Source organism: Egretta garzetta, unplaced genomic scaffold (assembly GCF_000687185.1).
Source record: "Egretta garzetta isolate BGI_Z169 unplaced genomic scaffold, ASM68718v1 scaffold48, whole genome shotgun sequence".
NCBI classification, from domain to species: domain Eukaryota; kingdom Metazoa; phylum Chordata; class Aves; order Pelecaniformes; family Ardeidae; genus Egretta; species Egretta garzetta.
The window spans coordinates 730,831-742,568 of NW_009260595.1; the positions used below are offsets into that span (position 1 = coordinate 730,831).

The following is an 11,738-nucleotide window of genomic DNA, read 5'->3' on the forward strand; positions in this document are numbered from 1 at the left end:
AAGGAAAAGAAAAAGCAACAGCAGAGGCTCTCCCCAGTTAAAGGGAGAGGCACGCCCTCCGCTGCCATTGCCACAAAGCATCTTACACACACACACCGAACAGTAACAGCTTCTGCTTTTGCCCTATAAACTGGTTCTAGCATTCACATGGGATAAACACACCACACACGGTTATACGCATTTCAGAAGTCAGCCTCAAAGGTGCTCAGCCTCCCAGTGCCCCACGCCAAAGATGATGCCTCCTGCCTAATCATCGGGCTGGCACCAACAGATTTCTAGGAACTGTGCAGTCAGCTCCCCCGAGGGGATGCTGTCCCGGAGGGATGAGGAGATGTTCTGGACTACATCCAACCCACCCAGGAGCTCCCCACCCTGCATCTGTATGGACAACAAACACACCACGCAGTATTGGTGAAGGGCTGGATAAGGACCTTTGATGGGACAAGAGGATAAAACATTGGTTAAGCACAAATACCACCACATTTCTCATCATTTACTGAGACTGGATGCGCTTGCTTTTCCTTAAATGTGAGTGGTACTACATGCAGTTATACCCGCTGTGGTACAAAGCATGGGCTCCCACAGCCGTACAGGACTTCTGCTTTACCTGGGCAATGGGAAGGGTTGTTTCACAGGCAAGACCACCCATGAACTGCACAAAGCAAAGTAACTGGGCGAAGTTTCTGAGTCTAGGCTCTTGAGGTCAAATCAAGAGCTGCTTTCAAAGAAGAACCCCTGATCCTTGATTAGCTCTTCCAGAGCATCATTTTCAATTACTCTCGTCTCCTGCATGAACAGGTTTCCTTGCTCAGGTTCTCCTGAGTTTCAATCCCCTACAGACCTTGGCTGAGAGGTTTCATAGAAATGTTTAGGCTCTACCATCAGGAAGATCTGTTTTTTCCTTCCATCCACCACACAGCTCTGAAGTACAGCTATCCTGCTGCAAAGTCACAACAGAGTCAAGACATCAAGGTCTTTTCTCAGAAATAGTGGGATGCAGTGCCGAGTTGCTCTGACCTTATGGTAGGTCTCCTATGCCATTCCTATGACCGTATAACGCCATTATTTTTAAACACCAAGCAAAGAGATGCTAGCCTTAGTCTTAGCAACTCAAGTACATCTCTGATTTGTGTCACATTTTAAACATCAGACTCACAGAAAGAGCAAGAAATTTGCATTTGGCCCTTCTTTGAACTGCTGGGTTCTCCCTAAGGGACATTTACTCCATGTAGGGGTCTTTTCCATACGCTTCAGTACATTCAAGGACACAGCAAAAATAAAATTTGAACTGAAAGGCAACCGTAGATATCCTCATGTTTTATCTTGACTTTGTGAGCTGTAACACAACATGGGATGGTTTACCCTGATAGTGTCTTGACATGTTTCTGCATATAAAAATCTCTCCATTAAAAGCACAGATAGAGATGGCATGGATTGCAGCCACTTGAAAAATAAAATAAATAAAGCCCCAAAGCATTAAGGGCTGGTAAGGGACAAGATTACTTTCATCCTGCCACAGCATGTTTCAATTTAACCACTGCATCTCTCAGCACTTTTGGTTCATATTCTTTTACCACACAGAGACACAAGTTTGGTATACGCCCAGCCTTAGGAAGGGGAAATGATATTTTGGGTCATCAGCTCCACCCACTGTGTCCACCCACCCCTCCACTCGTGAAGGCTTTTGAAGTTCACCGGTCTCAAACAGGAGCGAGAACACATTAGCCCGGGGTCAGGAGGGCTCGGGGAGACGGGAGCACTCCTGAGGTTGGGAGGCATTTTGGGAGCTTGCTGGGGCCCAGCAGCTTCGTCAGCAAGTCCCTCACCTCCTGCTGCCCACGAGGACGCCCTGCCCAGGGCTGCCTGCCCCTCCGCCCCCACCACAGACGCTAGCAGATGCTTCCTCACCCTCTTCCTCAGCTCCTCACTGCCTCGAAGGTGGCAGACCTCCACCCACTGCCCAAGTGCAGCAGCCCTTCACCTCTTCAGCTCAGACTCCTCTTTGTCTCTTCCCACCTCTCGGCTAGACCCATCCACCTCTTTGCAAGCCTTCCCAAATCCACGCAAACTGCAATTACTGTTGTTTTTCTCTATCTTCACACCTCCCCCCCCAAAAAAATGGATGAGGCAATCTGACCTCCAAACCAAGGAACTGCTCCCAGTGTTCTGTGCAGCAAAAGGATTTATTCTCACACTGCACAAAACCAAACAGATGCTTCAATGTAGCGTACGCCTGAGAATATGATTTTTTTTGCTTTGGCAACCTACCATTTATTCCCATATTCTTGTGAGGCTGGTATGTAAACAACAGGGAGACTCGCCGTGCTCAGGAGACCTTAGAAAAAGAGTTGTATTTCTCTGCCCTCCCAGATCCAGTAAGTCGCCCTCCTGAGGTTCAAAGAGTTTCTGAAGCTCCTAATTTAAAAATCCAAGGAATAAAAATGAGTTGCTGGAGATCTTTACCAACAAAAAAGTGGATTGAAACCGTTCTGTTATTTAATAATTCAAATCCCAGATGCTTAATTAAACAGACTTGCTACATTGCAAAAAGAATAAGAAATTACATATCCCCTTAGAAAATTTTGCTGATTAACATGAAAGACTTTTCACGCTCTGCAGGTGTTCAGTCCAAGTCAAACTTTGTCCCTTAAGAGGGACTTAACACTCCACAGGTAAATCTCCCGTAACAAAATGCTCACAGCTCACAAGACAGGGGTGTTGCAGCACCTTATCAGCATCTCTGTGCCGCCATTTTGCAGAACGCGCAGAGGAAATGATGCTCAGCAGAGCATTTTAACAGCTTTTCAGACCAGACCAAACCTCAGGAAAAGCAAATGGTTTCCTCAGCACCTCAAGCTTGCTATTTTGCCTCTTTGCAGATTAAATTTAAAAGCATCCACAGCATGTGGAGGAAACAGAGAAGTCTCTCTCCCAGCGCACCGCCCTTGAGCTACAAAATATTTTCTGAGGGAAGAGCTGCAAGTACCCATTCAAGTCCACCTCATCGCTACGGCTCATCGTAACCTTCGGACTTTTAATCCAGAGTTACAGTCCTTCACCGGCTACCACCAAGGTCTCTTCAGGTGGAAGCAAAGCAGGGCGTGTGCAGGATGGGCGCAGACCATACCTGCCTTGCTCTCCAAGGACGGTTGTGTCAGATGGAGGCTTGCAGCTAGGCAGGTCCCTAACAGCGAGATCACACGCTGCTCGGAGCCACGATGGCAATACTGGATGTTGCGCTGTTGTTTCACAAAAACAATTCACAACAGCTTGGGGTTTGGCCTGAGCACTGGGGCATGTCTCCTTCACTTCCAAGGTTAGCTGGGGACTCTCATCCCCACCAAATGCCAGCAGCCATCAAACCAACCTCCAGTCTGCAGCTCAGCAGCGAGCACTCCTGAGCTGAAGGGATTCTGTCAGTGATCTCCCCCTTCCCAGTTCATCACTCCACAAGACAAGCTCTGTGAATGCCCTTGATGATTATTTCTGGGATTGAGGGCTGGGTACCGAATAACTTCTTCCCTGGAAGTCCTACCTAATAGATAGATGTTCCTCACCTGGCAAGTCTTGTACTTAAACTGGTGGCACTAATACTTCCATATCACGTATTACACAAGACACCAGCTACGTATTTTCTGAAGATCACAATCTCCACTAAATTGCCAGCTGTCTATGCAGACCACTCAAGAGCTATTTGGGTATGTTAAGAGCAGATGACAGACCCGATAACAGTGTCTGGATGTGCCTGAAAGATTAAATTCCATCTGCATCCTGTTACTTTTTGTCATTTCATACCTTTTTGGAGTCTTTCTGTGTCACAACAACCAACTGGTAAAAGAGCTTGTATCACAGGCTTGCAAACTTAGAGAAGAAAATCCTCTGAATGCTTTTTTGGAGTGACATGGAGTACCTGGAGACATGCTACAGGGGATGTTTTAGTAGCCCTTTAAGTGGGAAGGCCAGTTCAAGAAAAAAATGGATGGGATTCCCACTGCACCGATGTCCATTAACATGCTTTTAAATTGGGTTGGGTGGGTCTTTGTTCCAGCTGTTGTGTATCAGGCTCACCACCAGGCTTTGCGCTTCCAGCAATGCAAATGACAGATCCCTATTCAAAAGCTTTTCAACCCCCTCACTATTGCAAGATGAGCAAGTATTTGTTTCCACAAACCAGAACCAGCCTTACACCGTTACAGCCTTTTCTGTTTTCCAATGTACCCCGGAAAAATATAACAAAGGAAGCTTAAATATGCTCATTTTCATACTGATATGACCAATTCCTAAAGCAGCAAAACAAAAAGCCCAGTAACCCTGAAGACTTCACTTCAATGATTATTTTCTGCTCACTTTGAAAACTCCTCCTCTCAAATAAGTGGGCAGAACAGAGGAGCCAGAGAGCACCTTGCTGTTACCAATCTGCATTTTCCAGGCACACCGCGCTGTCTGGGTTTGCTCACAGTGAGTCCGTCTCCACCCTCTGTTCTTGGCCCACCCAGCAGAGAAGCCCCTGTCCCAGTCTCTCCTCTGCCTGCGACCGGAGCTGAGCCACGCTGGCAAGCAGACGCTTGGAAAGCTGAATTCACTGGCACTCTCAAGTAGAACAGTATTTCATTAAGGAACTTTTCAATAAAAAAACCAACCAATCAAAAATCGTAATTAAGTGCAAGCCAACTGAATCAGCACCAAGACACACCGTAAGCAAAAGTACCCAAACCCTGGCATCCCTGTGTCCCTAGCAGGCTCAGAAAGCAGAGCTCCGGCAGCTCGTGCCGCAGCAGACCCCAGCCTTATTTCTCTTTGGGACTACAGCTCTTGCAGAGGAACGGGCAGGAGCCGAGACGTGCCCAGGCTCTGCCTTGCTCACGTCGTGCTGTAGGCATGGCCTGAGAGGCACAGGGACATCCCGCCTCGGGCTGGGACCCAGGTGTGACTTCCCAGTGGAGGAGCAGTAGCCGCTGGGAGGGTAAGATCTCTGCTGGAGGCTGTGGCTCAGCGAGCTCCCGCCCCAGCACAGGGAAGTTGGCAGCACTGACCACTCCCAGGTTTTTCCAAGAAGAGTATTTCACTGTAACCAGCACCAGGTACGTGATCAGGGCCCCAAGCAAGGCACAGACTGACTTACGGCCGACTTCAGTGGTCTTTAGTTTGATCCATAAATCCTCTAAACACTTCACAAGAGCGTTGCTCAATTCCCGCTGCCTTCAGCCTCACAAGAGGTAGACATAAATACTTAGCATTAGCGTAGCTCCCCATGACTCATTTTTTCTCCTTTTTAAATATAGCATCCTATAAATGTGGATACATTATGAGCAATAAAACTCATATTGTTACTGCTCAGCATGCAACCAAAACAAAAAATTCCTCCTGCCAGCTTTGCAACGGCTTCGTCCCCCAAAATCAAACCAGTGGTGCCCCTCCCAAAGCTGGGACGAGTGAAGGCTGCTCTCCTCCATCAGGGAGCCCAGGCGGCACAGGGACACAGCACGGTGGCAGCAGATGTGGAGCCAGCGGCTGGGCAGAAGGCTTCATCGTCAACCCAGCCATGCATATCAACTTTATTAAAGAGCAGAGCTGGCTCTGGGCACAGGAGGAGCAGGGATTTGACCAGAGGAATGGTGTTTTGATAGCCGTGGAGCAGCCTGTGCTGGCATTGGTGAAGCCAGGCTCACTGAAGAAGTGGTGGTGGCATCTCTAGCTGGCGGATGCCCCCCACTCCCCATCTTCCCCCAGACATACATCGTTTTCCTCCTTACATCACCAGGCTTGAGCTTTCCTCCTTAGAAAAGCCAAACCCCACCTTGTCTAGCCAAGGAAATGCCCCAAGCTGCCTCAGACGCACCAAGGAGGAACCTGATGGGAAGAGCATGGACCAGAGCTTGATGGTTTTCACAGGAACGGAGACCCAGTTTCAACACCCTCCTTCCTGTCCTGCTGCAGACTTTCTTGTGTGATCCTGTGTGCTGTGTTTAGCTTTAGTGCATACTCCAGTTACCCAGCTGTACAAGTGAGATAGATAGTGGGTCCCTATCTCACAGGTATGTTGCAAAATAAATAGATTTTGCATTGCAAGTGTTACAGGAATGCTTTAAAAATTGCACAAGCAAGACTAATCCATTGCTGCTCAAAAAGAAACCCAAGACTGATAGCAAATTAAAGCCCTACCTACATAAACATAGATACTAGAGTATGCAAGACTCTTTTCTTAGTTTATCTGTTTCTTCTGATAACTATGTTTGACCTGGTGACTCGAACGGTTCCAGTCACACATTGTTTGAATTCAGTGCACCAAATTGTGTCTGGAGAAATGTATGTTTTGCTCTGTTTACAGTGATGGCCAAGACATCAGTCATCCTCCCCGCTGTCCTAAAGACATAGGTGAAAAATACGTGCTCACATCCCTCCTGCTGTCAGGTGACTGAAGAGCAGACATTTTTACATCTTAGACCTCTCTAGTAAGATTACCCATGATAATCTATTTTCCCCAGTATTTTTCTAATTGTTTCTTCAACTTCCTTATTTAACATCTGAAATGAGCAGAGAGGCAGAGCTGCCACACTCGTCCTAGGAACTGTCATTTTAAAAGACATGATAACAGAAGCCTTTTCTTAAAACTTCCAGGAGTATGTGTGGCTGAAAGAGCCGATTCCTGTTTAAAACAATGACTAAGACTCTGAGGAATCTAACTCCCAAAGTCACACAGGTAGTTTTGAATACGTTACCCTTTTAAGAGTAATTATGCCATCAAGGTTCCAGTCAAAAGCTGATGAGCGTTACTAATATATGCCGATGAGTGAGCCTGCAAGTGAAAGACCTTCTTGCTTTATTTACACTTCAGTAGATCAGAAAGCACACCAAGACTTACCTTCACATACAGAGTAACAGGCCCGACCCCAGGAGACCCTTGGCGAGGTTAACCCGCAGCCCCGGGAGCAGGTTGATAGTAAACTGGCCGTGAGCTGATGCAGTTGCACTCATTTTCACTGGAGGCGATGGAAACTTGGGGCAGTTGTTTAGTCTTCAGTCAACTAACGCCAGTCACTACATAAACCAGTGGTCTGGTCCACATTGTTTGATCATTACAAGTCACCATTCAGATTTGAGATAGTCCTCAGTGACACTCATCTCTAGACCAAGAACTAGGCAGATGGAGTCAGGAGTTGGCAATAACCAAACAGAGATCAGCAAACCATTTGGGGGCATTTCCCCCACCTTTGGGAAACTACGTAGGTTTTTCCTTTCCGTGAAATTACGCACTTCAGGTAGGTTTAGCATGTTAATACGGGAATGAGAACTGCTGTACATTCAAAAGAGAGACTTTGTATGAAACTATGTGGAATTTGCAGCAACAGAGAAGGCTTAGATTGCGGAGGGCTGAGAGGGATGAAGAAAGAATAAACCATTTTTACCACACTGCATACAGTTACCTATTTGGTACAACATCCCTTCTAGAAGCAGACCTTCTCAAAGAGAAGGCAAGGCAGGCATTATGTTATCTGCCAGAAGGTAAAGGGGTGTCAGTGCACTTTTTAAGCTGCTCTATAGTAGCAGTAGAAGAAAATACAAGAAAGTAGTTCAAGATTTTAATCCCAAGCCCACCAATGGCAAACAAATTCAGAGGCAAGCAAGATTTATCCAAAAATTGATTAAAAACTCAGTTGTAGAAGCACCGAGCAATTCTGCTGGTCAATCCTGGCCAGATGAGAAGCAGCAGGAAAGGGAATCCAATGCCACAGCATCTCAGATGCCTTCTGAAGTATCTCAGCATTTGCTGTATTTATGCTCCCAACACACCCCACAAAGAAGAAACTCCTACTACCCCATTTTAGAAAGAAGAAAAATGGGCTCAGCGAGAGGCAGATTCACAGATATGGGCATCTGTAAGAGTCTGTGACCTTAGCCTACCTGCCTTTGGGCAGCTGGTGACAGAGAAGGTACCTGGGGGCTGGTTTCCCATCTCTTCAGCAAGCTCCAGCCATTGGACTGGTCTCTCTGATGAAACCTATAAGCCTGGGCAGCATTAACCACCACTTAGTGAAGAACTAGTGTCTAACACAGTAAAATTAGCAGGAGAGTCAGTAATAAGTACTATAAGTACAGCAAACTATTTAAAAATATCATTAACCTCCCCCAACCCTGCCCCCACCTCTTCCCTCAACCGTTATTTCGGGAGATATTTTTGCATAATTATTTCATCATCTAAGAACAGGTGGACATTTTGCCATATTTCTATGCAAGACTTCCATACATATTACTCCTCCACTGACATTTTCTCACATATGCATGCATGGATCAGCAATTGCTCCACTACGTTCTCAAATGGAGAATAAAGATTTAAATCTCAAAAAAGTGAGTATACCCCAAAAAATCAGCATCTGAAGTTACAGCTGTTCACTTCTCTCTGTTCAGAAAGAGCCAGCCATGCCTTATTGCAGAAGTTATTGGAGTTGATGGACTTGCTCTAGATTTACAGTGCATACAAACACTCAGGACATGACCCACTGGAGCGTTGGACCTTTGTTTCCCCATTCAGAAAAATACAGCCAGTAGAACAAGAAGGCCGTGCTCGCCTCCCCGCTAAGTATCTTCTGTCAAGTCCCTCTGTAGGCCACAAGAGGAGAAAGAAGCAGTAATGCCACCAAGGAGTGGGCTCCTCCCATCTGCCAGTCCCACGCGCATTCTGTTTTCACTTGGACCAAATCCTCCCAACCCCTTCTGCTTTATACTTCATTAAACTTGGGTGCCTCAGACACCAAGAATAATATTGTCGATCTTTGAAAGGTCACTTTCAAGGCACATTTCCGTATCTTTTAACACCACTTCTCTTCCTCAGCCCTGTCTAGAGTACTGTCTTGGAAGCCTGAAAATGAATTCCATATTTTCCATATTGAATCTGTCCCTTCAACCCTGACCTACTTATTTATGACAGTAAAAGCCTACACAAACACCACCACCATGCAAAAAACACTCCCTGCTTTGTTCCCATGGAATCACGTTAATATTCTCCATCTCCAGAGTCTGGAGTACCCTCTGGGTGGAGGGCTGCACATTCCCATGCTGAGGTGCAATCCCTCCTGCCTCCGCCTCTGTGGGTAAGAGGGGTAAAGGGACGCACAATCACGGAGAAGTTACAGTGTCGTGGCAAGGGCAGGTCCCACGCCGCACCAGAGGCCCCGTGTGGGCTGCAAAGGCTGAGCGAGGAGCACCAGGAGTGCCAGTGTGGCTGGAGCTGTGCAAAGCAAACAGACCGGGCAAAACCAAATTAAGACTGGTCCAGCTGAAGTCCGGAGCCTAAAACTTTTGTAGGGCAGGCTGATTCATCCCAATGAATTGGCTCACCTGTACCCGGCAGGTCAGCAGGGATGCCCGGCTTGGCAAACTGCAGGAGGTAGGTAGAGGCTTTTGGCTTGAATCCAGCCACAAAAAAGTATTTCACACCCAAAGAGTGAAGATAAAAAGGGCAGAAATGAACAAAGCCAAGCCACTTTCCTCATGGAGCGTTCCAGAATTAAGAACAGAAGGGAGCAGAGGTTCTGCCCTGACGGTCTCAGCTGCGAAACACCACTGGCAGCACGCGGTGCGAGCTAAAGGGCCGTGCAGGTCTCGGGTACAGGACGCTGCTTCTGTCCGCAGTTAAAGAAGAGCTCTAAGGCACCACAGCACAATGTTGACGATAATGATTCATCACATTCATTTCTCCTGTATCCGCTTATCCTTGCATTGCCCTCGTGTACTACTTTGCCAACAACAACACCGGCTCACGTACAGGACTCATCATCCTCCTCCTCCTCCCAGTCCCTAAATGCCATGTCTCCCCCAGTGATAAAAAAAATGTTTGGGGAGAAGGAAAGAAGTGCTCTCTAACCACCAGATGCTACAGTTTTATTCCTCCCTTTTGTTAGCCTCAGACCCAGTTTAAGAAAAAAACCACCCAATGCAACACAGACCAAAAACTCCCCCCATGAAGAAGGCAAGCTTTGTTTCTGTAATTCTTAGTTCCTCTGTAAAAAATCTTGAGCTTGTGAAAACACCCACCAAAAACTTCAATAAACAGAAACTGCCTTTCACATAATTTCTGAAAACAGATGCTGGGCCAGCCCCGACCCCAGTGCAGCTGCTCTGGTTCGGGAGTCAGGCTGGTGAGGTGTTTGGCCCTCTGCAATCTGGGCTACCCACTCTATCACATGAGATAGCTCCTGGAACAGAGGAGCAAAACCCAAAGATGTCAAACAAATTGATGCAGAACTAGAATATGAAGAACACCCAGTTTTCTATATGCACTATTATTTTTAAAAAGATGCTGTCAGCTTTGTATTTTCAGACTCAAGTACATAGAAAGAAATCCTCTTTCAGGCAGTCCAAAGCTATGCTACCAAGAGGTGGTTTTTTTAAAGCTATTACTTCAGAATTTCCTTGCCACACCCTTGTTCTCTCTCTTATCTTCTCCTAGTTTTTCTTAAATTAATAGACCCCATTTTTGCAATGCCCCTAACAGATTCAGAGCAACAGACAAGCACGTTTCATAAAGAAAAATACTGACAGCTGACCCATGCAGTCTTTAGGCCTCTGAAATGCATCTCTCTTGTGCAGAGATGACCTGAGCTAACCGGATAATTTCATAGTGAAAATTCAGAAAGCACATCTCTACCCAGGTATGACTATAAAGTTGGCGCGCTTGTTCTCAGTACCAACTGTTGTATGAACAAGAGTTTCCAGATAAGACATAAATAGCACATTTCCAGTCAACAGGATCCCTTGAAGCCTGCCACCAAAATCTGAACTTAGATGACTTAAGATACCTAAGGAGTCGGTGGCTTAGTTTTTCGCACTTCCATAACGTTAGGGAACTCGTGTAGAAAAGTGCCAGCTGATGGGCGCGGAAGGGCTGCAGTTACCTGTACTGGGGCAGAGCCTCAAACAGGGGTCAGGACTCCACCGCGCGCTTTGCTCTTCTCACCAAACCCCAGCCTCTACTCCGAACTGCCGCGGCGTAAGGTCCCAACTTGTGGCGTAAAGTCACTGGCTCGGCAGGGAGCGTTACCAGAGCAGCCAAGCGCAAGATGCTGAGGCTGGTCCACGCAAGGTCTAACTCTTAACTTGCTCCTCAACTTGCAGCCAGCGTGGCTTTCTCTTAGTTTCTCTGTTTGGGAAGCAGGGCTTTCTAAATGCGGTTTCTAAGGCTCTTGAGGCATTAAAAAAAAAAAAAAAAAAAGTGTTACAAGTTTTCTTTCTAATTCCCAGCAACCCCAAGCACAAGAGCTGAGAAGCCCTCGTCCTTCAGCTGCGGTTCAGTTTGTTTTCTTAGAGCAGAGAAAAAGTAAAATTGGGGAAAAAGAAAGTACCTCCTCCTCTCCTTCTTTCTTTGTCATTAAAGATAGCACCTATATCTTTCTTCTAAAATTCTAGCAAATAACTCAAACGCATGAATCTGGAAGCTTTCACAAAGTATTGAGTGGCCCAAGAGCAGTGTTAACGCACGGTAAGAAATCTTGCAATGCACAGATGAGAGCACGCAAAGGGTAGAAAAGTAAAAGAATAGCGCAGCTCTGAATCTGCTGGGGGAGGGGGAGGGGGGAACCCCGACACCACAAAAAAAACCCAACAAACCCTCAGCTTACAAAGCCCCTTCGTTGCACAGCGTGGCTCCCAGTGTCCCCCCCACGCCCCCCAAGGAAGACACGGCACCCGCAGCGGTCCAGCCAGGGCTCTGCAGAGCCCCCTCCCCAGCGCTCGGCGGGGCA

At 46.9% G+C, this 11,738-nt stretch overlaps 1 protein-coding gene across 2 annotated transcripts in view; it reads right to left on the reverse strand.

The window, feature by feature from the left end:
• The window catches only part of MRAS (muscle RAS oncogene homolog), a 40,702-nt gene extending 29,528 nt beyond the window's left edge, over positions 1-11,174 (reverse strand). For both annotated transcript variants that reach the window (XM_035900237.1, XM_009644683.2), the window contains exon 1: positions 10,893-11,174. The gene's annotated coding sequence lies outside the window, so the exon portion shown is untranslated. The remainder of the gene's footprint in view (positions 1-10,892) is intronic.
• Between the last annotated feature and the right edge of the window lie 564 nt (positions 11,175-11,738).